At 43.2% G+C, this 21220-nt stretch overlaps 1 protein-coding gene across 4 annotated transcripts in view; it reads left to right on the forward strand.

The window, feature by feature from the left end:
• SGCD (sarcoglycan delta) overlaps window positions 1-21220 on the forward strand; it is a 788612-nt gene that overhangs the window by 406341 nt on the left and 361051 nt on the right. The gene's annotated exons all lie outside the window — the stretch shown is intronic.

A 21220-nucleotide genomic window follows, 5' to 3' on the forward strand; every position in this document is an offset into this window, starting at 1 on the left:
GTATGGAAGAGGAAAGAAGACCGACGACGCGGGCGAGAGTCCTGAGGGAAATTGACGAATGACGTAAAACTTGAAGAATCTCTGACTTTATAGATTTTATTTTTGCAGAAGGAAGTAGCAGGGTGGCTGAAACTGAATTTATTAGAAAACCTAAGAATTCTACACTTTGGGTAGGGAGAAGAAGAGATTTCTCCTTGTTGCTGATGAAACCCAAGTCCAATAGAAGAGCACAGGTTAAGTTGAGTGAGTTGTAAGTAATTGTGGCGATTGACTCATGAGGAGAATATCGTCCAGATGAATGAGAAGTCTTACACCCTGAGCCCTGAGGTGTGTCACCACTGGCTCCATGAGTTTGGTGAAACACCATGGAGCTGAAGAGAGACCGAAAGGTAGAGATGTAAAGTGAAAGAATTGGTCGAGCCATTGAAATTGAAGAAACTTCCTGTGCTCTGGGTGGATCGGGACGACCAAGTAAGCATCCTGCAAATCTAAACGGACCATCCAATCATTCTGAAGCAGAAGGTCTCTGAGATGGAGGATGGTTTCCATCTTGAAATGGCGGTAAACAACAAATTGGTTAAAGAACTTGAGATTGATAACAGGTCTCATTTTCTTGTTCTTCTTTTGAACCAAGAAAATGGAGCTGGTGAAACCTGAAGGATCTGGATGAGTGAGAGCAATGGCTCGTTTCTACAGAAGAGAGTGGACTTCCAAGGAAATAAGAGCGGACATATCTGTAGAGAAACGAGGAAGAGGAGGAGAGGAGCAATGGCTTGCACTGGAGTTGAGTAGAATTCTATTGTATAACCCTGAATGGTAGTTAGAACCCAAGGATCTGAGGTGATTAATAACCAATATGTGAAAAAATGACAAAGGCGACCGCCCACGGAGACATGAGAAAGGAAAGGATTTACCTGTTTGGTTGGCATTTCTGGAATTCCTGAAGCCTCTGGTGCGAAAACCTCTGTCCCTTTGCGGATAAAACTGTGGCCTGAATTCTTGGTATGTTGAGTTGTAGTTGCCACGGGAGCCTTGATTGTAGTGGGAGCGGCCAGCAAAGCGGCTCCTGCCTCTGCCGGCCCTGGTGAAAACCTGCTGGCTAAACATTTTCTTTAAAGACTGTTGAGCCTTGTCCAGCGAGGTAAACATGGCTACGTATTTGCCCAGTTCTTTAATAAAATTATCACCAAATAGAAAGCCCTCTGTTTTAACCTGCGATTGGATTGTGGCTAGGTGTACCAGTTTAGGGTCTAGTTTGAGTAGAATACCTTTGCGCCTTTCTTGAGAAATAGCAGCGTTAGCGTTCCCCAGGAGGCAAACAGACCTTTGAACCCATAGGGAGAGTTCCTCGGGATCAATCAAGGAGCCATCAATTCTGGCGGACTCAGCCATGTCGAATATACGGGTGAGAGGGCCAATGACGTCCAACGGTTTGTCCTGACAAGAGGACCAGGCTTTATCAACTCCGTTTCGAGGATCCTTGCCAAATTTGGTGAAGAATGTAAGGATGGGTTGATCAATGGAAGGCGTTGTGGAAGACTTATGCGCCAGAGAGGGACGAGGACACTCTGATCTGAGCTTGGCGCATGTTTGTTTATCCAGAGGACAAAATAATTTGGCCGATACATAATACCCCACATGAGCGGCTGGGAACCATTCAGTCGAATTGGGGTGTAAAATAAAAGAGGGATCAAACATAGGCAAGCTTTCGCAATCAAGAAGCGGTGTCGGAGTGAAGGCCTCAGAGGAGGAAAATTTAGGTTTCTTGGAAATAGGTGAAGAACCAAAATCATCGTGGTCAGATGGATCAGCATCTGAATCAGCATCAGGTACATCATCATCAGTGTCCGGTATGGAGGAAATTATTAAAGGAGACATAGGCCCTCATTACGACCCTGGCGGTTTGTAACCGCCAGGGACGCGGGACGCGGTGGCACCGCCGACAGGCCGGCGGTGCCCCGCGGGGCATTCTGACCGCGGCGGCTTAGCCGCGGTCAGAGAAGGGAAACCGGCGGTCTCCCGCCGGTTTCCCGCTGCCCCCAAGGAATCCTCCAAGCCGGCGCAGCTTGCTGCGCCAGCTTGGGGATTCCGACTCCCCCTCCCGCCATCCAGTTCCTGGCGGTTCTCCCGCCGGGAACCGGATGGCGGGAGGGGGAGTCGCGGGGCCCCTGGGGGCCCCTGCAGTGCCCATGCCAATGGCATGGGCACTGCAGGGGCCCCCGTAAGAGGGCCCCGCTTGTATTTCACTGTCTGCATAGCAGACAGTGAAATACGCGACGGGTGCAGTAGCACCCGTCGCACCTTCCCACTCCGCCGGCTCGATTACGAGCCGGCTTCATGGTGGGAAGGTCGTTTTCCCCTGGGCTGGCGGGCGGCCTTTCGGCGGCCGCCCGCCAGCCCAGGGGAAAACTTGGAATGCCGGCCGCGGTCTTCAGACCGCGGTGCGGTATTCCTGCGGCGCAACTTTGGCGGGCGGCCTCTGCCGCCCGTCAAAGTTGTAATGAGGGCCATAATGTGTTTAGTTTTTGCCTTGCGTTTTTTAGATGTACCTTCTGGAATTTTATTTTCCTTAGTTGGAGCCTTTTGAGGAACCGCGTCCTCTGCCATGGGTGAGGGAAACTCACACACCTTTAGCACCAATTTTTGTGTATTTTTTTTTACATGGGTGAAGGGCGCTGTCTGCACTCCCCTGCAGACTGGGCTGATAATGACTTGTTAAGCATTTTCAAAACTGAGGATTCCAGATTTTTTGATAATTTATTTATAGAATTATTTACAACTTGCTGTACAGAGTTTTGAATAAACACATTTATGTCCTGTTTGATGGCAGAAACTTCCTCAGGATCCACCTGAAGTGAAGCGGAACTGCCAGATTCCATATTTATTGAAAAAAACAAGGGATAGCCAAAGAAACCAAGAGTTTAAGGGTTAACTGGAAAAGGATAGTGGAAAGACTAAGAAACTCCACCCCTGGGCATGAGCAGAAACTTCTTACTGTGAAGCCACACAGAATAGAGGAGCTCTTCAGGAGAACAAACGTGTCCGATAAGCGAGGGGCTGAAAAGCCTTTGTTTAAATAATGCGAGGCAAACGCGTGTCAGGCGGTGCTTCTGAAGTGCAAGGCAAACGGCAAACAGCGCGTTCCTCAAGCGCGGGCCGATAATAACGGCGCGACGCATGAGGAATGGTTGGAACCGTTTCTAACTAGCACAGCGTGCGCGGAGGAGAGCGCGCGAGCAGGGGAAAAGGAATGCGGCAACTTGCAGACTAGGAAGCAAGAACAAAGGTTATTAATATGACAAAGCAGCGCAAGTAAAGCGCGATAAAGTACACAAATTAAAACTAATATTTACAGTGAAAACCCATTATACGCATAGAGTAATGAAGAAAAATGACTTAACTGGCTGCGAGCAGCAAGAAAAGAGGGCTGTTTGCAGTCCAGTTACGTCATAATGGCATACATGGTTATTCATTGGTTAATGTAAATGGACTACAACTTGTTTCCCATTGGCTGGTTTTCTCTGCGCTCATGGGAATTGTAGTTTTTCTTCACTTGCCGCTGTTTTATTAAAGCAAGAAAAGAAACGCATAATAGGAGCCTCCGGTCTTGTCATAAAAATAATGTTATCTCTGCATTAATCTACGTGGGAACCTTTCCAGCAAAGTAAAGGCTTTTGGTTAGTACATAGCGCGAGTGCTGGCTGGATTCAAACTGCAGGAACATTGCAGACATGTCACATAGTACAGTGATCTGTTTCCCAGTAAACCACACACTCTCACTTATCTATAGAGAGTGCGGCCATCTTTAATCTTCGAGTATAACTTCTGTCTCGTTGCTTGGCCTCTATGTTAGGTAAAATTTGCTACAACGTTGCTCCTGTAGACTTCACTGTTGGTTTTTGATCGCTAATGCACTTAGATCTTTAAGGATTTGCCAATTGGCTTTTTGTATCTCAGAGAAGCTTCCTGAAGTCGAGTGTCATTTAGAAATAAACTTTGAACTACTGTTGCACATGTGTTTGAACTCTATAGACTGGAGTTAATATGTTCTGTTAAACTTACAGTTACAGAACAGGACTAACTTTAAAGGCTATTTCATACACATTCAATTATTATACACACATGTGTAAGGTATTAGAATTCTAATATGTCCATAAATTACTAAACAGAGGCAATCACAAGATCTTAATGATTACCTGCAATTTCACTTTACAGCCATCAATCAGAAACTATGGCCCTCATTATGACTGCAGCAATCTTTTGCCAAGACCGCTGCAGCCGCCGGAAGACTGCCACCGCTGGCGGTCTGATATCCAGCGGTATTCATCACGGAGGTCGGGGCTTAGGCGGTTCCACTGCTGGCACCGCCACGCTAGAAAAAAGACCGCCCACAGAATTACAACCAGTAATTCTGTGTGGCGGTCTTCTGGTGGCATGGCAGTGCCAGTAGTGGGAGCGCCGGATCCCGTCCCCTCACGGAGGAGCACCTCATCGGATGAGGTAAGTGTTGTCTGCAATGGGTGTGTGTGTGTGAGTGTGTGTATGTGTGTCATGAATGTGGGGGGAGGGAGGAGGAGTGATATGCGTGTGTGATGTGTATGGGTATGTATGCATGTCTATGGGGGTGAATATTGTGAGTGTGTGTGTGCGTGTCTGTGTGTAGTTGTTTGTATGTGGGTGCTTGCGTGCGTGTATGCGGAGGTGTTTGCAGGGTATCCTGGCGACAGGAACGGAAGTTCCTGTCATTGGGATACCTTACTGCCAGCATTTTGTGATGATGAGACCACCAGGAAAATGGTGGTGGTGTCCCGAGTCAGAATAACCTTGGTGGTTATCTGACTCCCACCGGGCTGCAGATGTAAACTTCCAGCCCGGTGGGCCGCGATAAAGCAGCGGGACTAACGGGGACGCGGTAGTGGGCAAACCGCTGCTGTGGTAATATGGCAGTCTGCACCCCCGATCCTGCGGCGGGGAGACTGCCAAAGTGGCCCTGGCGGTCCATGGACCCCCAGGGTCATAATGAGGGCCTATATTCATCTTCCATGAGAGTTTCATTAGTGACTGAGCCTGAGGTAGTTATCCTACAAAAGAGAGATGTGTATGTTTATATGTATATCTGCAAGATTGATATGCTTCTTAAGTTTAGCTTTGAGGATTCCTAGTATCCTCCCATAGCACTGAGAGTTGTATATATATGTGTGTGTGTGTGTATATATATATATATATATATATATATATATATATATATATATATATATATATATATATATATATATATATATTCTGCTAATGTATATAATTGCACCTTTGCAGGTTATGTTCAGTGTTTGACAAGTTATGCAGGCCAGCATTACAAGTTGGGCAAGTATGCGTGATAAGTCTAGTTACTGCACATATCAGAGTTATAAGTTTTTCTATAAAAATCACATCCCCTAGTATATTTTGGTGCATCAAACCAGTCAACATTTTGCAGGAAGAATGCCTGGTCATTTGGAGTTTGATGCTGCAAGAACAACATTATGCATATTATGCTTCATTTTGTGGGATAACTTTGTAAAAGCTGCTATTTATATCACTTGATAAATAATATACCTCACGGTACCTTTATTTATCAGGTGCAAGAATAAGAGTTACACTACAATCTGCAACCTATCATGACCCCAGAAGTGAAGAGGCACATTGTGGAGTGCTGTGTCTCTGTTTTCTCTCTTAGCCATATCTGCCACTGACTACTATCTGTGGTCACCGGCTGGTTCAGTGGGAGACAGAAAAGAACATTACTTCAGTTGGATCTTTGCTTCAACGCATTTTATTGGCATTTTACTTCAGCTGGATCTTGAGCATACGGTTAATGCAAAGCCTAACAGTTACCTTGACATTTTAGACTTTCTGCTAACTCGAACATTATATGTGAACACATTTTTTTCAATTTGATTTTAGCCAATGATTTCAATATCAAAACTAAACCTATCCACATTAATTATATTAATACTGTTAATAACGCTAAGCCTAAATTACATTATTATCGCGCATTTGTTCATAGCCTGGTACCAATTTCTACTTACCTTAAATGTAGCTTTCCAAATGCTTTGGGAAAAGCAAAAGAATAACTCAATAAATTAAGACAAATTGGAGGTGCTGTCAGGTTAACTTGCAGGAAGAATGCTTCAGATGAAGTAAATGGGTCAAGGAAAGGCCAGACGCCTTGTTTTCTGGGGCAGGAGGCAGCTGCTAGTTTCCTTCTGAAACTGGATAAGCACAATCATATTACTCTGACATTCAGCTCCTTCCGCTGGCTGCTGGTGCAGAGCAGAGTGCAATGAAAGTCTTTCCTTAGTGTACAACTGGCAGAGTACTACTTATTCCATGACTACATTATGCTGTTACCAGTTAAGATGCATGCTTGACTCAAAGCTGCCGCTTCTGGAGTTTAGAAAGAGGAGGGACTGAGGAAGATCCTGAATGACCTTACCATTAAATCACAGATGGAACGGCACATGTTACATTACTGAAGGCGCTAGTAAGGAGGGATATATGAGCTTTTCCTGCCATAAAGATTTGCAACATTTTGAAAAGATCCAAGTTTTCAATATTCATGAAGTCTGAAAAACTTCCTGCTTTATTTTCACCTTCGCCCACACAAGGTTTTACAGCTCTTTGCAAGATCCTTTTCCCAACATTTTGAGATTATTTTCACTTTAATGAAATCCAGCCAAGAAGGAAACCGTGGGCAGGTTTTCCTTTCTGCATGGTGAAGGCTTGCAATTTTTAAACTTAATAACAAGTATACACACAATTTAACTCTGCAAGTTTACATTTTTCAACTAGGGAATGGGTAAAGCTTAGCAAATTAAGTTCTGGTTTAAGGTTTGACGCCAGCTCTGTATCCATCAGAATGGCAGAGGGTGTACCTTAGCCATCATGATGGCCTGCCATCGTCCAGATTTAGAGATGACCACTGGCCCCGTGGTCATCTCTGAATATTGAAACGAAGCACTGTCACAGCACGGTTTTGACAGCCCTACATTCTAACTTTTGCTAAGTTTTTGTTCTTCAGAAACCAGTTTTTTTAAACGGGAATTGGTTTCTGATTAACAAAAACTGATGACACCGGCACCCCGGGAGATATCTCCAAGGGTGTTGTTAATTATTATTATTTTTTTCTGTCCCCTACTGTCACTGTGGCAGTGATAAACTGGAAAAAAGGTTTTACACTGTCCACCCTAAATAAATTTCTAACGACCCCCGACTGTGTTGGGCCGTTGGAGAAAACATTTTTTAGAATATCATTGTTTTTAAAGACCTTAAATCAGTAGCAATAACCCCCCCAAAAAACCTCAGACAGAGGCCAGCACTCTCTTCGATGCCAGCTGGACTGTCATTTCTTTTGCATAGACTGTTGTTGCATTGTTCATATGAGAACCTGTCCCGGGATACATGTACTTGGTTCGGAACTTGGACACTTCGTAGTCTTAACATGTGTAGTGATAGCTAATATTTTGGCTTGAGGCGCAGTACTTGGTACTTGGTGTGCTTATGACAGTGTTTGTCTCCACCACCTACATATTTGGAGGAGCAAAACATATGACGTGATATTAATATGCAGATTGTGACCCTATGATTTATTTGTTGACTGCTGTGAATTTTAGGAATATTGGTATATGTTAAAGACCCCAGTTCGGTGCTCCCTGAGATCATACAACACTATTGAGCCACATGTGATTCAGAATCAATGCATTACTGGGAAACTGTAAGATACATATCTTTGTCTCTGTGTTCTGTGTATGGAACATTACAGTCTGAGCTAATTTTATTAGTCATTGTACCGTGCATTTGGGTTTATTCTTTGTACACCTGTAGGAGCGGACATTGATGTGTTGCATTAATTTGATTTTTTTAATCTATTATCATAATAAACCTAATTTGTATTTTACTAAAATATGTGCATAATTCTCTTTGTATAAGATGGTTGTGTGCCCCTGAAATGTTAGGTTTTGTATGCTGAAAAGCAAACAGTTTTCCCACTTTGTTTGGACCAGCAGGCAAACAAATCCCTGAGATAATCAAAAACAATTACTCTTAACAGAAGACAACAAATAGCCTTATATTAGTTTTTTCCCTCCGGTGACCATCTTTATGAGTTGAATGGAACTGGCAGGGTGCAAACTCAGCACTTGTCATTCATTATTGACTCAGGGTGGTAACATCCCGCTAATACCATGCAATTATGAGTTAAACCTTGTGGAATGGGGCAGAACTATAGACTAGGTTTCCAATACATGAACTTTAACATTCCTGTTCACTTCTTGCTCCAGACAGGTAATAAATGGGAGCAAGTGCTTCAGGGTAGGAATGAAGTCGGTGGGGAGGGAGGTGACAGCTATGGAGGATTATGGGAGTAAAGGGGAAAAAAGGGCAAGACGTATCCTGGCAGGAGGGCGTTGCAAGCTCCCCCTTTGCCTGAAACAGAAGCCAAGTATGGCCTGATTGCTGTTGCAACTGAAGCCTAAAGCAATTTTACAGGACAGTTTTCCTAGGCAGTATAACCGGGTCTGGTAATCCCACACCGGGGAAAACCGAGCATTAAAACCAGTGATGGTCACTTGTCAACTGGGGTGGCGGTGGGGGGGGGGGGGTAGGGTAATAAGAAATAATGAAATTAAAAAAAGACTTACCTTTATCTTGGAAGAGACGGTTCTGTCTCTCCTTCCTTCTCGCACTCCCGGAAGCACAAGGCTTCCAGACTCCCCTCCAATCACGACGCTGTTGGGAACAGCATGATAGTAACGTCGTGATTTGTCAGAGTGCTCTGCTTTGGCACTCAGATAGGGAGTAGGACCCAGTGCAGTTTCATCTCCCAGCTGTTCAACACAGCAGGGTGGAGAAGTGCAAAGTGCGAAAGTGCGCATGACAGTTTGGCCGGCCCAACACGGCTGGCCAAAGAGTCATGCGCACTTACGTGCACATAGCCCTCCTCCAGCCCAGCCCTAACCCTGCTCCCCAGGAAAAATAAAATGATAATAACATTACGTTATTATCATTTTATTTTTCCTTTTTGTCCACTGCATAAAGAAGTTGGGCAACGCTCCTCCTTGCCACTCACTTATAATCGGGCGGAATGGAAACACAATTCTGCTCCACCTAACTCGTTATGGGGGCCTAGATATATTTTCTTATTTAATTTTTTCTTCTTTCCTTAGGATCCATACATTTTAGAATATCTTTTTAGTTCTTTCTCCTAATATTTTTCTTTGTTTGTTTTTTCACCATGGTGTGTATTATAGTATAGTTGTACTTACTCTTTTTGGGAAAAGCTCAACCAAAACTTTAAAAAGTCGCCTGCGAACATGGGTGCATGATTTAGTGATGCTTTATGTCTTTGTTGTTGGCACGCCTTTTTTGCTACTCGCTATACCTGAATCCCTGCTAAATTACCACTCCGCACAAAAGGAGTCGCAATAACCATTTATCATTGTCTTCAGGTGTGTTTAGGGATCTTTTACATTTCCTACAGGGGTTGAATGTTCAAGAAGCTCTATGAAACATCAGCCCTGCACAGTTTACATTAAACAGGGCTTAGCACTTTTATTTTAACCATTCGTCGAATTTGTAAATTGTACTTGGTGAAAGCTTTGGGCTATGTAGCATGTTCTGCTAGCAGAACTAGTACGTTATTGCTCCTGTTCAATGCTTTTCAGAGAATATGAGCTATTTAAAACTGCTTGCGTATACAACCTGCTGGGAACAGATGCTTCAGTGCAGTTTATTAGAAAAAGCTTTGGAACATTATTTACAGTGACCCTGTAGTGCTGCAGGTGCTGGCTCTGAGGGTCCCGAGCCTTGGATTATTTTAGCTCCATGATTATTCCCACCTCACATCAGGATTTATTAAGGATTGTGCAGGCACTCACTTGGCGCTGTCCAATTTTGCGCTGCACTCACGGGATTTAAATAATGATAAATGATCTGACACAATAAATAACCCCCTTAGTTTTGCCAGAGTGGTTTCCTCCGAGTGTGCGTAATCTCAACTTCCCAGCACCGAGTGTCACTCCATTTTTCCAGATTGGTTTGCTCAGAGCGGGAGTGGCGTGCATTTCTCAACTTTGGGTGCCCTTCGGTGTGACATGATGCCGCTCCTGAGATCACCAGTTCTTGGTGGATTTCTCAGCTCTGCTGTTTTTCTATTCTTCAGGGATTTTTTAGCTTCAGCTTCCCTTCACCATGCTCTGATTCTGATCCCAATATTCCTCGTTCATTGAGCGCTTACAGCTTCTTCCATTCTCGCGGAAAACAGATGAGCACCCCATATGGATTCACCGGAGGGCCAAGCAAAACATATGGCGTTTCACACTACAGAAAACCCAACAGTCTGCATCTCGTATTGGTACCAAAAATACCTTAGTGATAAGTTCCACATTTGGACTGTTTAGAGGGCAATACATAGAAGACAGGGATTTATAGTGCAGAAAAGAGAGTAGCCTGTTTTGAATGTGTGGTACCAAAAATGCAATGGAGTACATTTATTAGCACTTGTTGCAGGGAGTCGTGTTACTGTTGCCACCCGCCAAAGGATGACACAGGCGACCGGTAGAGGTGCAACTTCTTTATTTCTTTGTCTTCTTGTCAGACCCACACACAGGCTGATGTCAGGCACACCTTGCTGTCCCTAAGGGCTGGGCAGAAGAACCAGAAGTTTGCCCCAAACCCCACTTTGGTTCCTTGTGACCAGAAGCGGTGTCCAGCAACCACACGTACACCTGGTGTGCGTGTGGTCCTAGTGCCTCGAGCCAACATCTCACCCCTTTGTTGACAAAATATGTCCATACCCCATAGTCAACTCTGCTAGGCATGTTCTATGTTCTCCTTAATTAGGGCCTTGGGGCACAGCGGAGCTTACAGCAAATCTTGTGGCAGACTTGAGGTCGGGGGTGCAGTAGCACAGCGTAGGTGCCAATCAGACTTTGGCGGCGTAAAACAGGGTGCTGGTGTAGAGGTTGCAAGGGCCGACTGGACTCAGGAGGGGGCATGCAGTGAAGCAGGGTGAGCAGCACGGTCCAGGCTCACAACTTTGTCCTCAGTTGTTGGGGCGCTGTTCCCCCCCTGCCGAAGGACGACACAGGAGACCACTAGAGGGGCAACTTTTTCATTTCTTTGTCTTCTTGTTGGTCCACACGCAGGCCGATGATGGGCTCACTTTGCCTCTCCTAAGGGTGGGCAGAAGTGCTGCAGTTGTGCCCAGATCCCCATCTCGGTCTCCAGTGACCAGAAGCGGCGTCCAGTGACCACACGCACACCTGCTGTGTGTGTGTATGTGGCCCTCGTGCCCCGTGCCAGCACGGGGTAAATCTTAGAATCGTAGATGAAGACTCAATGGACTAATGCCTCTATTGCAAAGATGTGTTTTTCACACCATAGTTACAGGTTCAAACCCTGGCAGGCCCACTCAGCCATTCGTTCTCCCGTGGTGAATAAAGTGTGAAAAAGAGAGTTAGGTTCAAATACTCTTGAGGTAAATGTACACTTTACAAATGCACATTACAATAAGTGGAAATTAGTGTATTTTAAGTTTTTGGTACAATACCAGCACAGTGCTGATTTACCAAGTTTCCCTTCTTACCATTTAAAAATAAAATACAGTCTTCTTGCCTATATATTTGTCAAGGCTGAGCAGGCCTTGTACTCCTCAGCCATTTCCCTGTGTGCTGAAGCACTAGGAGGCAGTTTTTAGGGCAGGGGCCACTCTTGGTGCCTGTGCCACTTTTCCCAGCTCCCCGATGTTCATTGCATTAGGCACAGGAAGGTTTCAAGGCAGAGAAAACAGTGGGAGAGGGGAGAGGGGTAGAAAGAAAGATCAGCGAGGGAGAGCAGACAGAGGAGACGGATGGAGGGATGGATGGGTGGATAGAAAGAGAAAGATTTTGCAAGTTGATGAAGGGACCAGGGATGCTTTTGGTTCCTCAGTCCCACCCTGACTTTCATGTGCCCTCGAGACATCTTTAAGAGACCAAGCCAACACTCAAGGACCTGCTTCCCTGCAGTGGGACATTTTCACTGGTAGCTTTTGAACTTTCACTTTCAAAGTGGTTGACATACTAGGCTGCAGTGAATAGTGGTAGCTTGTGAAAATTGAAAGCAGTGTGAGATAAAATAAATACTTCTCTGGATTTCTCCAAGCCAGCAAAGCAATGAAGTGCGAGATTTTCATGAGTGCAAATGAGTTTTTCGTCTCTCAAGAAAGATTTATCCAAAATTAGACTAGTAGTGCATTGTAAAGCATATGATTATTTTTTATCTACGTTTCCTAAAAAGCCTATAGCTTTTCTTTTGTTCTAAGGGGACACACATGAAACATCCCAGTACTTCCATAGAAGGCCAAGCAAGCCTGATCCACCAGGGGTAATGGAACAGCTCCCTACTGAAAGCGAATGGTGATAAAAAAAGATGCCTCTGCAGGGCAATTGTCCAACAAATCGGGTAAAAGGTCTTATATCTTAGTTCAAACATTTTATATATATATATATATATCTATATCAATAGATATAGATATATATATATCAGTTTCAAAATGTTTGTTAAACAATTGCTCACTTCTACATTCTAGTTCTTTTTATAAATCCTGTCCATTCAAGTAGATTCCAACTCATATTTTATGACTACAAATCTACTTTGAAGGAGCAGGGTAGACACATTAACATGTACTTGGAACTCACAATCTCAGGCCATAGGCAGCAGCAATAGATCTTACAGGTTCATAAGAAGTAACGCTACTGGGAATGTACAAGTTCAGATGGCAGACAAGTTGCACCCATTTTACTCCTCCGCACCACAGATAGCAGCAGTCATCGATGATTAAATCCTGCCACACAGAAGTCATAGCAGAAATTGACCCCTGGTGGCCACTGGTGCCAAGAAGACATCATGAATGAGTCTCCCAAACTCAGAGTGAATTTATTACTCAAATATCATCTTCAAATAACCCTCGTCTGATTCAAGGTAAAGATCCAGGACTCCGTGCAACACCTCGAAATATATTAAACTCCCAGTTACTGGAACCCAGTGAAGAGACTCTTTGTTTCCTCCTTTCACCTTCAAATCCCCAAGTAGTCCCCGCTCCTGAGCCTCATGCCTTCTCTATGTAACGTGGTTACTAGCACATTTCAACTCTATCTCCCTCTTTTAAACGACGACACCATGTACAATACTACACACGATTAAACAAAATCAGGGGTTTGTACATGATTCCTGCTCCTCGCAAGAGACAGACTTATACCGCCCCTATCTCCCTACGGCAGTGGTGTAATACAAACTGATGAAAGCCCTACCCGCCCCTAAATGTGAGGGATCACTGACATTCTATAATTATATATAGGAATAAATATAAATATACAGACACACACACACTACACCCCCTAGGCAGAAAGGGGATGTATAATCTGCTCCTCCATACCGTACTCACCAGGGAGTACGTTACACCTTTGACCCCTGGCCAAAAGTGACTCAAGTACAACCACCAGCATATCTTTGTATGTGAATTCTACAAAATTCTCTAACTCACCTCTGTAACGGCCGAATTAACCATCTTCTTTTCAATGCCACCCCCCCATCTCATGGGTATCCTACCTGGTCCTACACATGCTCTTTCACTGCATCTTGTACTTACGCTTGATGGTATTGCCATTTTTTAATACAGCTGTGGTGCTTTCTCGATAGATGTTCTATCTATAATTCTCATGATTCTTTAAGTTATTTTGGAAATACTATCAATTTGGCTCCAAATATCAGAATTTCGGTTTTTGGAAATACATTTTTTTTTTAATCAAATGTAAATTTACATTTCGATAAAAAAAAACTCAAAATCAACTAAACAGGAGCTTTCCATTGTTTTGAAAAAAATACGATTTCTTTTGAAACTAGTCGTTTTTCATTTTTTTTTCAAAATACACCTGTTGTCCCCTAAGCATTGGATATGCCACTTTCATGAAATTCTCACATGCCCTACGGCTATACACAAGTGCTGCTCACATGTCCAGGTTTTACCATTACATGCACGAAATGCCTGTGATGTGCTTAAAGGTCCATCCATAGTTATGACATTCCTTGGATGCCCCCAATATGCCAGTGCTATAACGAGTATGACATGGCAAGAATTAAGCTAGAGTCAGCTACATCTATGCCAGAATCTTATTTGAAGCAGCGAACATGCAGGAGAAGATGGTGTACTTATCATGTGACCAGGCGGTGCGTCACAGGACTCTACATTCATGGCCACGTAGAGGGGTGATACTCAAATTGTAAGGAGCATTGGGCTGGAAGAAAGTCAACAGGACAGCACAGTTCGCACCAGACAAGAGATGATAAATTTGGTATTTTCCTTCTTGTGAATTTTCATCACCAAGCATGGAAGACGGGGGCATGGCCAATCCCTATGTAAGCCCCTTTCCAAGATGGGATTATTGTGTGGTCTGCCCAATCCAAGTTGAAATAGAATCTTTTCCTATGATGTCAGTTCTTGGTTAGACCATATAAAAAGAAGGCATTAATGAGTGATGGATGTATTGCAATGCATTTGTTTACTTTTTTACGTTGCATTCATTGCCCTCTTGCCTCTGTTTTTGCTCCTAGCAGATAGATTTCCAATTGTATCTTCTGTTCAATGTTCAGACATGGCTCTTTTGTCTTAGATTATATCAGGGAGAGTTTGGTGCCTGGCTAATCTACTTCTGGATTAATCTTCATCATCACTCAAGAGCTACAAGATTACCAAGGGGTGGGTGGGGCTTTGCCATTGTGTCTTTTCTTTTCTTCCTAACTGTGATCCTCTTAATGAGACTCTTGACACCTTTCATATGTGGTGTTGAGTGCAAGTCGACAAAGGTCAAAGTAGTGATCTAAATATTGATATACTTACCTTGTGCAGTTTCAGACAATTTAGTGCCGCTGTTGCAGCGAACCATGACGTAATGGGGGGTCAGTACAGTAACGTGCAGCCACAATTTTATATTTTAAAATTATACATCAAGTTCAATCATAATTTTTTTATTTTTTTTATTTAAAACATGACCAATGTGAACATAGTTTGGAATGACAAAACATATGTTAGTATATGTTATGTCACCGGTGCATAATGACATAGCATCATTGGTATCTGGGTTTAGCAATGGCAACACATTAAATCCTGACTATTTAGGGTTGTTGGGAGTGTTTCAACATAGTTTATCATAAATACTAGTCCTATTCCAATAATAGCTATATTGCTGTTTATGGTGACACTTGAAAGATATCCATTCTTTCATGTAGAAAGGCATGCCAGGGAATAGATTGCAAACTAATTATGTTTCTTTTGTTACAGGCTTATAGGAGCGAATGTACCCATCTCTACTATGGTGCGGTCCAAAACAATCTTACTGTAAAATGTCAACTACATTGCAAAATAACAATTAGCTCAGGTCTCAAGAACTGTAGTAAAGTACACAATGAGGTTTTGTAAATAACCATGTAGTTTTAATTATAGACAATTCTGGGAAACACATTAATACAGATATATTTCACCCAAACGTATTAATGAGTTAAACCTTACTTAGTTGCATGTGGGTCTAATTACTGTTATTTCTAAAACCATATTTCTGAACGTCTGTTAAATTGGTCCACTTATATTTTTACCCAAACATGTTAATCAATTAAATCCAACTTAATGATCTTGATGTCCTCTCATTGATAAGAACAAACAAGGAAGGGATCAATGTAAAGAGTAAAAATGTCTGCACTATCTAGTACCAAAACAACCTGACTTAGCTGTGTAGCAGGAAACGCACCTAACCCCATCAGAAACAGAGACGTAGAGACAGTGCTTAATTTTTAAATAAAAACGTGAAGGATGCCCAAAGCCCTCCTCTTAAACACGCAGCTGCTGCATTTAAATGTGCAAACACGGAATACTGAGGCAGCGTAATCCTGAAGCCATCTTGGGCCTCTTCAATCCATTTACAGCCACTCCCTGCCCTTCAGCTGACTCTTGCAGCTTTTTGCTTTCTCCCATGTGACGCTTCTTCGTTTTCTCTTCCTCCGTCTTGTCTTTTGCTCGCAGTAAATGTTTGAGGCAGAAAAATAAGTGCCGGCCCTCAAAAATACGTGCTGGTACCCCTCACCGGAAACAACAAGCACACATTAAGCACTGCGTAGAGACTGGGTGAACACTGTGCAGGGAAGCAGCTAGATACTCTCTAGAGCAGCTGTCCTAACTAACAAGATGAAATTCTCAAAAACGAGAGGCATGGCCAGCATATTTAAGAGACAGCTCATACTTAAGTTGTTAAAAAACGTAGAAAGATTACCAGGGCTGGTATATTTAACCAATGTTAACAGTGTGGATGAAACTCCTTATAGGCTCTGTATGTGCACCTAAACCCGCTTGGGCTTCTTTTTTATGTTGTTAGATCACTGCCTGACTGAATTTGACAATACCAGTCTTGTGATTATTGGGGATTGGAATATAGCACTAGATCCCTTTTTAGAAAGGACCTGTGGATAGGTTAAGTTATCAGACAGAACTCTCCTATAATATGTAATGCAAGACCATGCTCTAACAGAGGTAAGGCATCCCTTAGACCGTGGGGATAAGAAATACAGCCTCCTTTCCTGTGTACATGGCTCAGGCTCAAGGATAGACTACTTCATTACTTCAGGATTAGCGCTGGTGAAGACAGTAAATTGTGAGATCTTTAAATGTAGCCTTTTGGACCACACACCTGCTAAACTAGTATTAGACGCTGGCAGAATCATACCAACAATATCAAGACGGCAGACAAATCTGGACAGATACAGGTTACCAGAAGAGAAAAACAAATATGTAGCCACATAAAACAATTTATCAATGACAATGAGGACTTGTTGCCTCTCCTCAGATCATGTGGACTGTTGAGAGGTAAATTAACAGGGGATATCTATACTAGACTTGTCACCAAAATATAACGTTGTCATTCTAGGGTACTATTTTAAGAAGTGGAAATGGAAAAGTTTGCTTTACATTCATTGTTTACTGAAAATACGAAAATGCTCTTCACCTAGATATTACTATTATGAAGACAGTGAAAAGCTGTCCGTCTTCTAGCTGCACAAGTGAAATTAAGAGAATCACAAGTGACAATGCAGGTCACAAAGAGTGATGACAGTTCAGATACAGCCACCCGCAAGCCACAGTGAATACAGTCGCAAACTTCCCACAGCACCTTTATCAAACAGAGCAGAGATGGAAGCGCGAGAGCAGAAGATGAATTCTTTGTTAAGTGCCCTCCCTATACCCAAACTCTCTGAGGCAGGAAGGCGATTGACAGGTGAAACAGCTGCGAAAGAAATAGAAGAAGCCATATCGAGCCTGCTTAACAACGAACAGTATGAGGAAGACAGATTCCAGCGCGAGTTTTATTAGATCGGTGGCTCGCAAGTGACACGATTGGTACATGCAGTCTCCAAAGAGGCAGTGACTAAACACTCCCGAGGCTTCCTGGCCAGCACATTCCTAATAAACATGATGCCTGAACCTAACAGGGACCGCATGTGCTGTTTGCATTTTAGACCAATTTTGTTAAAATGTATTCTACAGCTGCCATAATAATGATCCATGTCTGATAATTGAAGTAAACAAAGACATAAAGACCATGTTAAAAATGAATTCAGGCAATTTCCCCTAATGTTCTGTTTGAGTATCAAGCCTGTGCCTTAGCAGAACCTTAAAATGTAAACAAATGGCTGGTATTTTCCCTGGGAAACATGTCACACGTTGTTTATGGTAATGATGCAGCATGGACTGGCGCAGGCTGATAGTTAGGCTGAGGTATGGAAGGGAGTAGGTCAGATGTAATGGCCTGGTTACTTATGGGTAATCTTAATTATATCCTGAAAAAGAAAGCTAAATAGCCCCTTTTCAGTTGTTTAGAAAGTTTACACACTCATGTGAAGCTGAAAACTTGTGGAAAAGAAAGCCTGTCTGCAACAAGGAAGACCAGGACCCAGAGTAACCAGACTAATATGTCCTTAACCATCATCCCAGTCCTTATGTAAAGAGCTCATATCCATGCCAACGTATTCAGCTTCAACTGAACCATTCATGGAAACTCCAAACACAAAATGTTCTCCAGATTGAAGTGTATTTGCTCCATTACTGTTTCATGAATGAATCCTAAACAGACGAGCCAATAGGGGATGTGACAGCACCTCTTCCAGCTGCAGTCTGCAGTGTTTCATAAAGGCATTGGGAGTAGACCATGTAGACCATGTAGTGACATTGCAAATGGCAGGCATTAAAGCTCCCTCGAATGCCATCCAAGAATTAGTGGCCCTCCTAGTTGACGTTTGTGAGTAGTTGGATTATTACATGAGCAGGTGGTGGGGTGGCTACCCAATTCAAAGAATAATCACAATACATCTGAGGGTGATCCATCAAAGTCACTAAATTATTCTGAGCTCAAACCACGAGTAGCTATGTAACAGAGCGGACAGGCTTAATTTAGGGCAATGTGTAAAGTATTTATGGCACACCTCAGAAGATGGTTCACAGAGAGGACAGATATAACTTGGCCCAAGGAAGGGTCACTAACGATGAGGCCATCAACCCTTTGGATTCACAATCATTCTGTAGATGGTACTTCCTGGGTCAGAAAAGAGGAGAGGCACATAACCAAATTCTGTATTCTGGATGCATGTAGAAACTCGTGCTCCATATTTGTCCCGAAATGTACCTCTATGAAGGACGCACCCTGTGCTACATTTAAGTGCAGTTTCTTCTGTTTAGCAAAAATCTGTGTTCTTCCATTAGACTGCAAATTTCTTTCACATGTTGGCCAGTCTAAAAAACAGAAGATGAACAAAGTAACCACTCATCCGAATACCGAACACATGAATTTCTCTTGCATGAACAACCCCTACCAAGAGTGCTAATACCTTGGTGAAGACCCTCAGGAAGAGGTCAGCCCAGATGGGAGGACCTGAAACTGGTAATGCTGATCTCATACAAAAAATGCAGGTACTTCTGCAATGCTTGATGGATCAGAACAAGCATGTATGCATCTATTTGGTCCAAAGATGCAAGCAAGTCTCCAGTTTTTATACATGGCACACCAGATCTCCCCTGCTGCTGCATCACTCTGTCATGTTTGTTGTCTCATTCTCACTACCTTCTTTTCCTCTCCCTCTGTTTTTCTTAGTGCTTTATCCTGCTTTTCCCTAATTTTCCCTGCTTACTCCCACATTTCCCTCCAATTTTCAGAGTGCTTTCTCCTGATTTCTGCCTTGCTTTTGCTACTTTCTCCCTCCTTTCCCTCTGTTTTTCTGAGTGCCTTTTCCAGATTTCTGCCTTGTTTTCACTGCTTTCTCTCTCCTTTCCCTCTGTTTTTCAGAGTGCTTTCTCCTGCTTTCTGTCTCATTTTCACTGCTTTCTCCCTACTTTCCACCATTTTTCTGAGTGCTTTCTCCTTCTTGTGCCTCATTTTTACTGCTTTCTCCCTCCTTCCCCCATTTTTCTGAGTACTTTCTCCTACTTTTTGCCTCCTTTTTTTCTCTATTCATTCCTTTTTTCCGCATTCCTGCTCCCGCCTGCTGTCTGTTTTCCTGCCTCCCACCGAGCCCCACCAACTGCCTCCCAGCATCCCTCCCTCTTCACAGGACCTACTTAATGGAGGCATGAGTGCAGCCGCACAGCTGCAGCACACAGGAGGTGCACCACTGGCATGCAAAGGTGCACCAAAGGCAAGCACGCCAGTGCTCATCCGTGTCTGGACTTTGCCCAGCGCCAGGACACCTGGCTCTTCCACCAAATGAAGATACACTGCTGCTGTGCCCTGAACCCCGGACGCAGCAACAACCACTGCTTCCACTCATCTCCGCGTACCACCAGAGTACTGTTCTCCTGCCAACACTGCCGCTTCACCCTCAGCACCGAAGTAACCACCACACCCAACACATCGACTGAGACCACCACGACACAACTCCAGTGCATCCTACCCAATGCACATTCACCAGTTAAACACCCCACCAAGGTCTGGGACACAATTTCCTCCCTCACCCCGAATGTCATCTTCCTTACAGAAACCTGGTTCAACCCCACCTCTGCACCAGATATTGCCACTGCCATCCCTGAAGGTTACAACAGAGGTTCCCAACCTGTGGTCCGCAGACCCCCAGGGGTCTGTGACACATTCCCAGGGGGTCTGAAGGAAGGCACTTCTCCAGCTGGGGTCTCTCAGAAACACATGCATGTTTTGCTATTGATTGCTTCATTTATGCAGCAGTTTAAAAAGCACTGCAAATTCATCTACTAGCTTTCATGCAAAAATAAAAGCACTGGTGATTAATGATCCTGCTGGAGAGAGATGGGACTTTTGGGTGGCAGTTTTGACTCCGCTAAGTTAGCACAGATGGTTAATGAGCCTGCTGCAAAGAAGGTGAATCATACAAAGAACAGTATTTTAGGTGCATAGCACAGCAGGTTACTGCTTTTGTCACAGAGATTTTATTGTCACTGTGCATTTCAAAAGTTACAATTGTAATGTAGCACAGTGAGCTATGAACTGCCATCAAAGAGCTGCATGCTACCTGCATGACACAAATTATAAAGTTATGTTTTTACCCTTTTCTGTCATTATCCTAATGCTTGTAAAAATGTTTACTTACGTAGATATATATTATTATTAAAGTCAACGCTAACCACTGTGTTATGTTCTGAAACCCAAGTTTATGCATCTCCAGACAAAGCACTCTTAGAAAATGCATACCAGTATAGAAGACATGTGTATCCTACACCTTGTAGTCCACTGTAAAGTGCTTTGACACCCTACATGAGAGGTGCTATAATACAAATGAATTACATATGACAGAGAGTTTATGGAGAGAAGAGAGGCCTTTATGGTTTTACTTCCTTTCCCCACCACCTTTATATGTGAAAAATCTTCTCAGATCTTGTGTACCTAAAAATAGAAACAATGGCTTCGGAAATGTAGATTCTGACCCGAGGATTCTGCTTCCCTAAATAAAACCAAACTTTGAAAAGTTAGTCATCAAGATGCAGTGCCAACCTTCCCATTAAAATGTTTCGATTTTTGCATATTTGTCAATATAAAATAATTATATCTGTAGTAATTTGAGTATTTGTTTGGTGTATACTGGTTTGTGTATTTTTTGTGAATTACTGTTTTAATGTTTGAAATTTAAATCATACAAATTGCTT

This window comes from Pleurodeles waltl, chromosome 7 (assembly GCF_031143425.1).
Source record: "Pleurodeles waltl isolate 20211129_DDA chromosome 7, aPleWal1.hap1.20221129, whole genome shotgun sequence".
Lineage (NCBI taxonomy): Eukaryota > Metazoa > Chordata > Amphibia > Caudata > Salamandridae > Pleurodeles > Pleurodeles waltl.